Source organism: Hyperolius riggenbachi, chromosome 3 (assembly GCF_040937935.1).
Source record: "Hyperolius riggenbachi isolate aHypRig1 chromosome 3, aHypRig1.pri, whole genome shotgun sequence".
Taxonomy (NCBI): Eukaryota; Metazoa; Chordata; class Amphibia; order Anura; family Hyperoliidae; genus Hyperolius; species Hyperolius riggenbachi.
The window spans coordinates 139,606,022-139,615,273 of record NC_090648.1 but is presented as its reverse complement, the minus strand read 5'-3'; the positions used below and the strand labels follow the sequence as shown (position 1 = coordinate 139,615,273).

General features: G+C 46.9%; 1 protein-coding gene across 1 annotated transcript in view; it reads left to right on the top strand.

The window, feature by feature from the left end:
- Positions 1-8,407: 8,407 nt before the first annotated feature.
- SPG21 (SPG21 abhydrolase domain containing, maspardin) overlaps positions 8,408-9,252 on the top strand; it is a 53,323-nt gene continuing 52,478 nt past the window's right edge. Inside the window, exon 1 of the mRNA XM_068272425.1 lies at positions 8,408-8,532. The gene's annotated coding sequence lies outside the window, so the exon portion shown is untranslated. The remainder of the gene's footprint in view (positions 8,533-9,252) is intronic.

Below are 9,252 nucleotides of genomic sequence, written 5' to 3'. Positions count from 1 at the left end.
CTAAATCTAAAGGCCTCTATTATTATCCTCCTACATCTCTATTCCGCTTTTGACAAAGTGAACCATCCTCTCCTTCTCCACATCCTCTCATCAGTGGGCATCCAGGGTATTGCTCTCTCCTGTCTTTCCTCTTATCTTACAGATAGGACCTTCAGAGTCACTCACTCCAGCACCACCTCCCCTCCATGTCCCCTCACTGTTGGGAGTTCCCCAAGGCTGCTGGACAAATGATGATCATGCTGCTTTTAAACCAATAAAAGAGCTTTATATACACTTCTGATGGTGCTGACTCAACTGTGGAAAACAATGTAACCCTTTATATTCATAAATACTTAACAGATACCAGGGCCGAATAAACCTAGAGAAACGGGGAGCGTTGCCGGAGACAGGCACTACTACTCAGGCGATGGCCAGGCTGCGTGTGTCTAACAGCGTGCGCACGTAGCCGGGAGTGCTCTGCGCATGCGTATGGTATCGATAAATCATGCTCATGACGTCATACGCATGCGCTGTGCGCTCCCGATCAAGGGTGCACACTGTAGGAGGCACGCAGCCTGGCCAGCGCTGTGCAGTACTGTCCAACTCCAGCAACCCAGAAGAGGCTGCTGGAGGGGCATTTAGGTAGGATGGGGGGCAGAGAGAACGGGGAAGCAGTAGGCATTAGGACCGGTGACAGAATATATCCGTTCCCCGTTCCTCTACATTTTTTCGGCTCTGGTATCCTCAGCAGTATTTGTGTACTGCGAATGTTGCTATGGTAACGCACGGTAGTAACATGTGTTACCGAAGCAACGATTGTAGTACTCAAGCTGTAATAATAATAGTACTGCGGGTCAAGCTAATAGTGTAACTTGCGGTACACTGTGTGCAGTAGTAACCGTAATATTGCTGTGCGTTGTTAGCACTCAATTGTTTATCTCATCAATTTGTTATTATTTCAGGTTAGCTTCAAGTACCTACTGTATTTTGCTTTAATTTCACATTTCACAGGATTGCCACAAGGGGGAGCACAAGTACTACAATTGAGAACTTTGCCACTATCTCTGCCTCAAAAGCATGCAGTTAAAACTTCAGGCAGATTTTTTTTAATGGAATAAACAAAATGTACAAAGGACTATTATCACAAAAAATTGTATAATTTAAAATACATTACATTTCTCCCATATTAAAATGGGGCATACATTACTTTTCTCCTTTATTGCTGTCAATTTCAGACAGATCTGAGATGTTTTGGACAAGTTCATTTCCTCATGGGGGATTTTCAGTATTTATTTTATTCTTTACGAAAGCACTCCCGAGAAAAGATCAATACACAGATGCAAGCCGGCCCCTGTGTTAAGCTTGGAGGTGTAATCTCCACAGTCAGCATACCACATAAGCTGACGTGAAGGAGGTACACACACCAGCACAAGGGATCAGGATATCCCCAGTTTAGTGGAGGAGAGGACTGACTCCAATAGGAGATTGTGGTGCACAGAGCCGGTGCAGATCCGAACAGCCACAAACAACACTTTCGTAATAACGTCTCAGCGCAAAGTAGCGCTGAGCGCATAAACCAGGACTGAGGAGATCAGGACAAGTAGACAGAATGAACGCTTGCTAGCTAGCGGCTACTTAGCGACAGCAAGCGTCCAAAACCAGACAGACTGGAATGAGGCAGCCAATGCGTTGCGGCGATGGCGTGCCTCACAAAGACAGGACAGGATAGACAGGAAACAGCAGGATCAAGATAGATGAACGTAACACAGATAAATATACAATAAGTATGATTTCCTAGCGTATTACAATTACAGCTATCAATGAAACTATTTGTAACGTCTGACTAACATATGTATATATCGGCAATGAACCGATATATGACATAAGCAGGAACTCTGACTAAGACTGGAGTAATACAGGGGACAGGACTCAGAAGGATTCGCTATCTCTTCGCAGAGATGAACGCAATCCACAAACAGGACCAGGAACAGGATACTACCTCAGCACCGGTGCTCACGATACGCGCAAACTACCAAAACGTGCTGGAAGGCTGACTGAACACAGGAAATAAACAGTTCGTGTACGTATATATCAGCGACACTGATGTATCAACGTAACACGAATACAAAGAAAATAACAAAATGCGCAAGTATGCGTATATATTGGCGATGAACCAATATATGACACAAGACAAGCAAGTAACAACTTCTAGAACAAGAGCAGAACTAGGAGGACTCGCTGACCCCTTCGCAGGAGTCAGCGCAGTCCACACGGACCAAGAACGAGGTGGGGCACGAGCAGAGTAACAGACTGAATCTGAGACTATGGTAGCCCGTGAGACATTGCAGGAAGCAGATCTTTATACTGAGGTCATCCAATGGGAGCAGACCTGCAGATTCCCACACAAGTGAATGGTAATTAATCACAGGCTGATAGCAGGAAAAGGCAGACAATGATATGCAGCCTGCAGGAAAGGGACTGCCCCTCCACTGCAGCAGACAATGGGTATCATTCATAAAGAGGCTGTCGGTAGTGCGGGAAAACACCGTTCTTCTCCGCAACCGGTACTTTAGACTTCTGGGTGGGCATTCATAAAGAAGTGTGTAGGTGCGGTCGCAGTGCGGAGATTCCCCGAACTAGGCTGGCGGTAGGCAGGCGGTAGGCAGGCGGAGACACGGAAGCTGCCGAGTTGATACATTTCTCCGTGTTCCGCTCTGCTGCAGCTGCCTGGGAGGTCTGTGTGTCTCCATTCACTTGCATTGGTATCGCCACATCAGAGGGAGCGGTACTTCCCGTCCTCATACCGCTGGCGGTATTCTTTATGAATTAACATTTTGCTACATTTGTTCCGTTAATCACCGCACAAGGCGGTGATGTATCACTCTGCTCGGTATGTCTTTTTTTCATGCGGAAAGAGCCTTTATGAATGCTGACTTTGCCGAGTGGTCGGTAAAGTCAGCTGTTTTTAGCATTTCCGCATGCGGAAATGCTTTATGAATGATACCCAATGTCTGTTTACACAAAAGCATATTAAACTGTCATTAACCTCAGAGCGACTGCAGATGGAATCAGCAACCAGTTCAAGTGCAAACCAAACTATGCAAGCAAATGCATGTAATGACATTAGAACTGCTTGGCTTGCAATACCACTGCAGTCAGCAGTAAACGCTGCAGAAGCAATCATAACACCCTGTACCTGTCTGAACACTAATTTGGCAGTTGGACTGAATGCAATTCAGTTAGGGCCCGTTTCCACTAGGAGAGGTGCTACATAGCTGCATTGCACCGCGGGTGTCCTGAAACACATGCACAGCAATGGAAGAGTTTCCACTGCATGCATGTTGTGCGGAGCGATCCGAGAATCTGCAGCATGCTGCAGATTCTCGCACGGCTGCATCTGCCCACAGCCGCGTACCATCTCCTCCATTGACTTCCGCATCGGGAGATGCGGAAGTGATGCAACCGGCAGCGGAAGTGATGTGATGCGGCTAGGTAGCTGTATTCGCATCACTTAGTAGTGGAAACGGGCCCTAAGTGGACAGTTAAAAACAGCCGTTATTTCACTCGATACAATGAGGGTCACAGACAGGGTCATGGCCCTGACCTCAAACTGTGGAAGGTGTTTCACAACAATATCAGCCATACAGATATCGCTGGTGATTTATTAGAGAAAAGGTAAAGATTTCTTGTGTGAACGGGGGTATTGGCTACTGACTGGGATGAATTTTAATCCTGGAGAAAAGTTCCTCTTTAAAGCTAGGAATCCATCTCTACACTCTACAAACCTAATGTTTGTCCTCAACTAACAAAAACAAAGCCTAAGCTCGGGTACAAATCAGGTACTTACCTAAAGATAGGAAAGCCTCAGGATCCTATTGAGGTTTCCCTTCCTGCTCTGATGTCCCCGTCACTGAGCGCGGCCCCCCCAGAAGATTAACGACGAGGCATTGCCACTAATCTTATCGGGGGCCGCACAGCTCTTCCTCCAGTGTGGCCGCACAATAGCCGATCGAGCCCGCCCACGCATGCGCAATAAGCCAGAGCCACGGGCTCCGTGGTACTGCGCATGTGAGGGTGGGCTTGCGCTGCTACAGCGCAGCCACGCTTCAGGAAGAGGTGCTGCATGGCCCCGATCCTGACAGGGGCCAAGCTCAGCAACAGGGGAGAACAGTAGTGAGGGAAGCCTCAATAGGTACCCGAGGCTTCCCTCTCTTAGGCTCCCTGCCCACTACATGCAATTCCAATTCCGCTTTTTAATCGTTTTTTACATCCGATTCCGATTTTTAATCTTTACTGCATGCTGCGTTTTTTGATCTGTTTTTCTGTTGAATGTATTCAGGGAAAATCGGAATTGAAGATCGGAATCAGAAACGGAATCTGAAAACAGACTTGCAGTGTGCAGGGAGCAAATTTGTAATGAAAAAAACCTCCCCTGGGTGGTACTCACCTCGGGTGGGGGAAGCCTCCGGATCCTATTGAGGCTCCCCCCGTCCTCCTCGGTCCCACGGCGGTGGCGAAAATCCTCCCGGAGCGGCGGCAATGTAAATATTTACCTCCTTGGCTCCAGCGCAGGCGCAGTATCTGCCCTTCCCACGGAGATAGGTGAAAATAGCCGATCTCCGTTGGGCCGCTCTACTGCGCAGGCGCAAGTCTCCTAGCGCAGGCGCAATAGCCTCCTGCGCAGGCTATTTTCGCCTATCTCTGAGTGGAGAGCCGCAACAGCGCCCCCGCTGGAGCCAGAAAAGGTAAATATTGCACAGCCCGACAATTGTCACCTGTGCATTCCGTGGGCTGCAGCGAGACCGCCATGGGACACAGGAGGACGGGGGAAGCCTTCACAGGGTCCAGAGGTTTCCCCCTACTGAGGTGAGTACCCCCAGGGGAACTTTTTTTCAGTACAGGTTTTCTTTAAGATAAGTATCTGATTTTGATCCCGAGCAGAAGCTTAAATATCACAATAAATTTACAGCAAACACCACAAATACCACTTCCAGACTAAATATATTTAAAAGACCCCGATGGCTCAGTTCTGTGGCTTCATTTCTTATTGAGATGGACACCCAACAATGTTTGGGTTTTGGTGTGTACTGTGGATTTAACAGATTCTGGCCAAAGAAATTCTGAGTACGTACTCTTGGCAGTTTCCTGTCTGTGAACCCTGTTGCATTGTGGGAAATAGCTGTTTACAGCTGTTTCCAACTGCCAAAAAAGCAAGCAGCAGCTACATCACTTGCCAGCAGTAAAAATGTCACCATGTGATAAATGTCAGAATATAAATCGGGGATTTAAAATATTTTACAGTGGGCAAACACTGACTAAATCATTTATACATAATTATTGTAAAAATGAAGCATTTTTTTATTACATTATTTTTCACTGGAGTTCCTCTTTAAAGAAAACCTGTACGGAAAATTAAAAGTCAAAATAACCATACACAAGTCATACTTACCTGCTGTGTAGTCTACTCCTCAATCTCTTTCTCCTCTCCTGTGTCCTGTATGTCCACTGTGATCAATGGAATTCTCCGTCCTCCATTTTGAAAATGGTCATTACCCCATAACAGCTTCCTGGTCAGCACACAGTTAAACTGTAATATCGCCCACTTGAGCCATAGGGAAACATGGACACATCAGTTCTCCTCTCAGCTGTAACTGACAGCAACTGATATATAACTGGCAGCAACTGATATATTTCAGTTCTGACAAAATGTTGTCAGAACTGGAAGGGATTATTGTCAGAAGAAAATGGTGAGCTTCTGAGACGAAGTGATGGCAAGGTAACTATGTAATGTTCATTTGAAGTTACCTCGTGTTTATTTTAAATAATTTTACTCAGTACAGGTTCGCTTTAAAGCCCCATACACATTCTAGTTGCTAAAGTGGTAATGACCACTCCCCTTGCCCCATGCGTGACAGCACTCCCGCTCCATGGAGACCCCTGCATAGGAACCGAACAATTCTGCCAGCCTTGGCCCATTCATGTCTCCCAAGGGAACAGGTACCGATCAGGTGACATGCCTCTTACATGTGTACAAAGCTTTAAATGACCTTCTATAAACACAATAGCCCATGGCTTGTCACTATAAGATTCACTGTAGGTCATTTACATCAGCAGAGTCTGCAGGCAGGGAGCAGGAAAACAATTATTTTCATAAATACATTTCCCTGTCTGACGCCGAAATCTAACTTCCCCCTCTCATACCTCTAATTGTACCCCCACCCTCCAGATCACAGAACCCAATACTGTGCATGCGCCAATTGTTAGAAATTGTACTGTGCTTGCATGACAGCACATATTGATGGGCAGCACTAATTGACAGTTCACCGGGTCCTACTTGTCTACACTGTGCATCTCCTATCACAGGCTAGCAGCAGAATGCATCGCTAGCCCAACATTTCTATACAGAACTGTGCACTTACTGTCACCTAAGGGATTGAGACCCGCTCCCTGACAGGCGCCATTTGTCGTACTGTTAGAGTTAGGCCCCATTTACACATCAGTTCCTCTCAGTTATAACTGAAAGGATAACTGATTTCCAAAGTAATGCCCATGTTTCCCAGTGGCTCAGTTCACACTATACGCGTTTTAACTGAAAGATTTTTCATAATGCACTGCTATGGAGAAGAAAAAAACGCGTACCAACTGATTAAGTGTAAGGGCCCGTTCACACCTAGAATCGCAAAACTCCGTTTTGCGGGAGTGATTTCTCTGCGATTAACGCAGAAAAATCCCTGGACACTGCGGCGGTTTTGGAGCGATCGCGATTAGTGTGCTTTGCACGCTAATCACAATTGCTAATCGTGAAGCGCAAATCGGCGGCAAAGCGCTGCATGCAGCACGTTTGCGGTTATCGCTAACCGCAAACGCGGCAGTGAGAACACTGCCACTTGCTACAATGTGTAGCGTTTTTTACAAAACTGCTAGCGATTTGCCATTAGCGGGAATCGCGCGATTCCCGCTCAGGTGTGAATGGGCCCTAAATGGGGCCTTAGGCACCAGAAGGGGAAGACAGTGTAAGGCAGAGGAGAAAAAGGTTAGGGTCTATGTTGAGTAATCTGCAGTGTTTCAAGTGGGAAAATGCTACATATTCAGCCAATAGGGCCTATTTCCACTGCAGCAGAATCTGTTTACCCGCAAGCTATTAGAGGGGGGAAATGCTGCCTATTCCACCATTTGCCATCCAAATCACACTCCAGCGCGATTCGGTCGGCATGCTGCAATTTATCTCAGCATGCACCTGATTCCCTATAGCTGTGAATGGAATGGCTACAGGGATTCTGATACCTACTCAGTGTTGGGCATCAGAGTGGGAGGGGGGTTGTGATAATGGGCATCAGAGGGGAGGTTTGTGGCAAAGGAGAAAGGTATTAGTGTTGGGCATCAGAGGGGAGGTTTGTGTTGGTTGTCAGGGAGGGGAGGTTTGTGTTGGGCATCAGAGGGAAGATTTGTGGTGAACATCAAAGTGGAGGTTTGTGTTTGGGCATCAGAGGCAGGGACGGATCAAGACCAAGTTGCGCCTGGGGCAAGGTCAGGTTTTGGCGCCTAAAGGTCAGGTTTTGGCGCCTAAACTGCCATTCATTTTGCCGCCTTTTTAAGAATTCAACAAACTGCGCCCGGGGCAAGATACCCGCTTGCCCCCCCTAGATCCGTCCCTGTTTAGAGGGGAAGAAAAGTGTAAGGCAAAACAGAAGGGGTTAGTATTGGGCATCACATGGTAGGACTGTGTTGGGCATTAGAGTGGATGTTTGTGTTAGGCATTAGAGACCCTGCAGATGTCAAAAGCATAAGGCGGCACAAGATGGCATATGGTATCTGGAAAAATGTATGCATTTGCGATAGGACAATCCTGCATGTACAGGTGGGAGGCTGGGAGCCTGCTTTAGGCCAGAAACCCACTGGGAGCGCTTTGTAAGCGTGAGTGATTTGAAAAAGCTCTTGGTAATGCAATGCTATGGGGGATTTTTATAAAATCACATCACTCAAGTGGGATCACACCCATAGCATTACATTAGCAAGAGCTTTTCAAATCACAAAGCGCTCAGAAAAGCTCTCCTAGTGGGTTTCAGGCCTCAGAGCTGAACTTTAGAGTTTTAGACCCATCTCTACTAAACAGTTCGAGGATCAAGTCTATATATAATCATATCAACAGCTACAGTATACATTATAAGCCAATGGGTTTCCGTCAGTAGAGCTACACTGCAGAAACATCTCCACTGCGGGCAGAACAGGGAAGAGAAACTTGGCACGGTTGCCATGCACATGATGCTATGGAACAATGTGATCGCCTGATATTCAGCACTGCACTTTCTTCCTGCTCCCCTGCATCATCTCTCAGCGAACCACAACGAGGAAGTGACTGTCTCCCATGTGATGCTGCTGAGGGGAGGCTCGGTGCTCCGCCCACTTCTCAGTCGGGTCATATGATTTTAGCGTCATGAGAGGTCCTGCGGCCCAGCAGCACCAGCAGAAGCATCTCGCATAGAGGGGATCGCTGTGTCTGTGGAAGGGGAGCAGAGAGCGGGGGATCCGGGCCGCGCTGTGCTGCAGGGGGAGGTAATGTCAGTGCCTGGTGACTGCACAGCCTGCTGTGTATGTACCGCACAGGGACATATAGTGTGTGCAGCTCTCTGTGAATGAATGTGTGCAGTGACAGAGTGGCCACTTCCCCAGAGGATACCTTCACATCGGGGGCATGTGACCTTTGCCATGGTTGCCAAATACAGAACTTTATAAGACTATAACCTTTGTGGTTGTTTCACGAAAGTCTGCTCATGTTTATTTTTTTATGCAAGGGACTGAAAGTGAAGTTTTATGCTCTTGTATATTAAAATGTTACTCTATTTAAACCTTCCTTTATGTTTTAAGGCCTCATTCACAGTGGACCGTTGTGGAGCTGCGTTATAAACTCTTATAATGCAGCTTACAGCACTGCAATGAAAAGCCTATGGGACGTTCACAGTGCGATATTAATGTCACATTGTAACGTGCAGTGTTATGGTAACGCACTGCTGTGTTACCTCTCAACGCACACGTTGCCAGGTACAGGAAAGAATACTTCTCATTGCCTGTATGCTTTACTGTACCTACTGTATATGCAATGGTAGCGCAGCATTAATGTGCAGTTCCACTTTTTTTTGCGTTGTAATGCTGCGCTGTGACTTTAACATAGAGGGGCATTTTAACGCACAGAATCGCTTGGCAATTGTAAGTATGTGATGTTCAATGTGCAACCAATGCTATCCAGCAGACTACAGTATCCCAACACGGTGCATT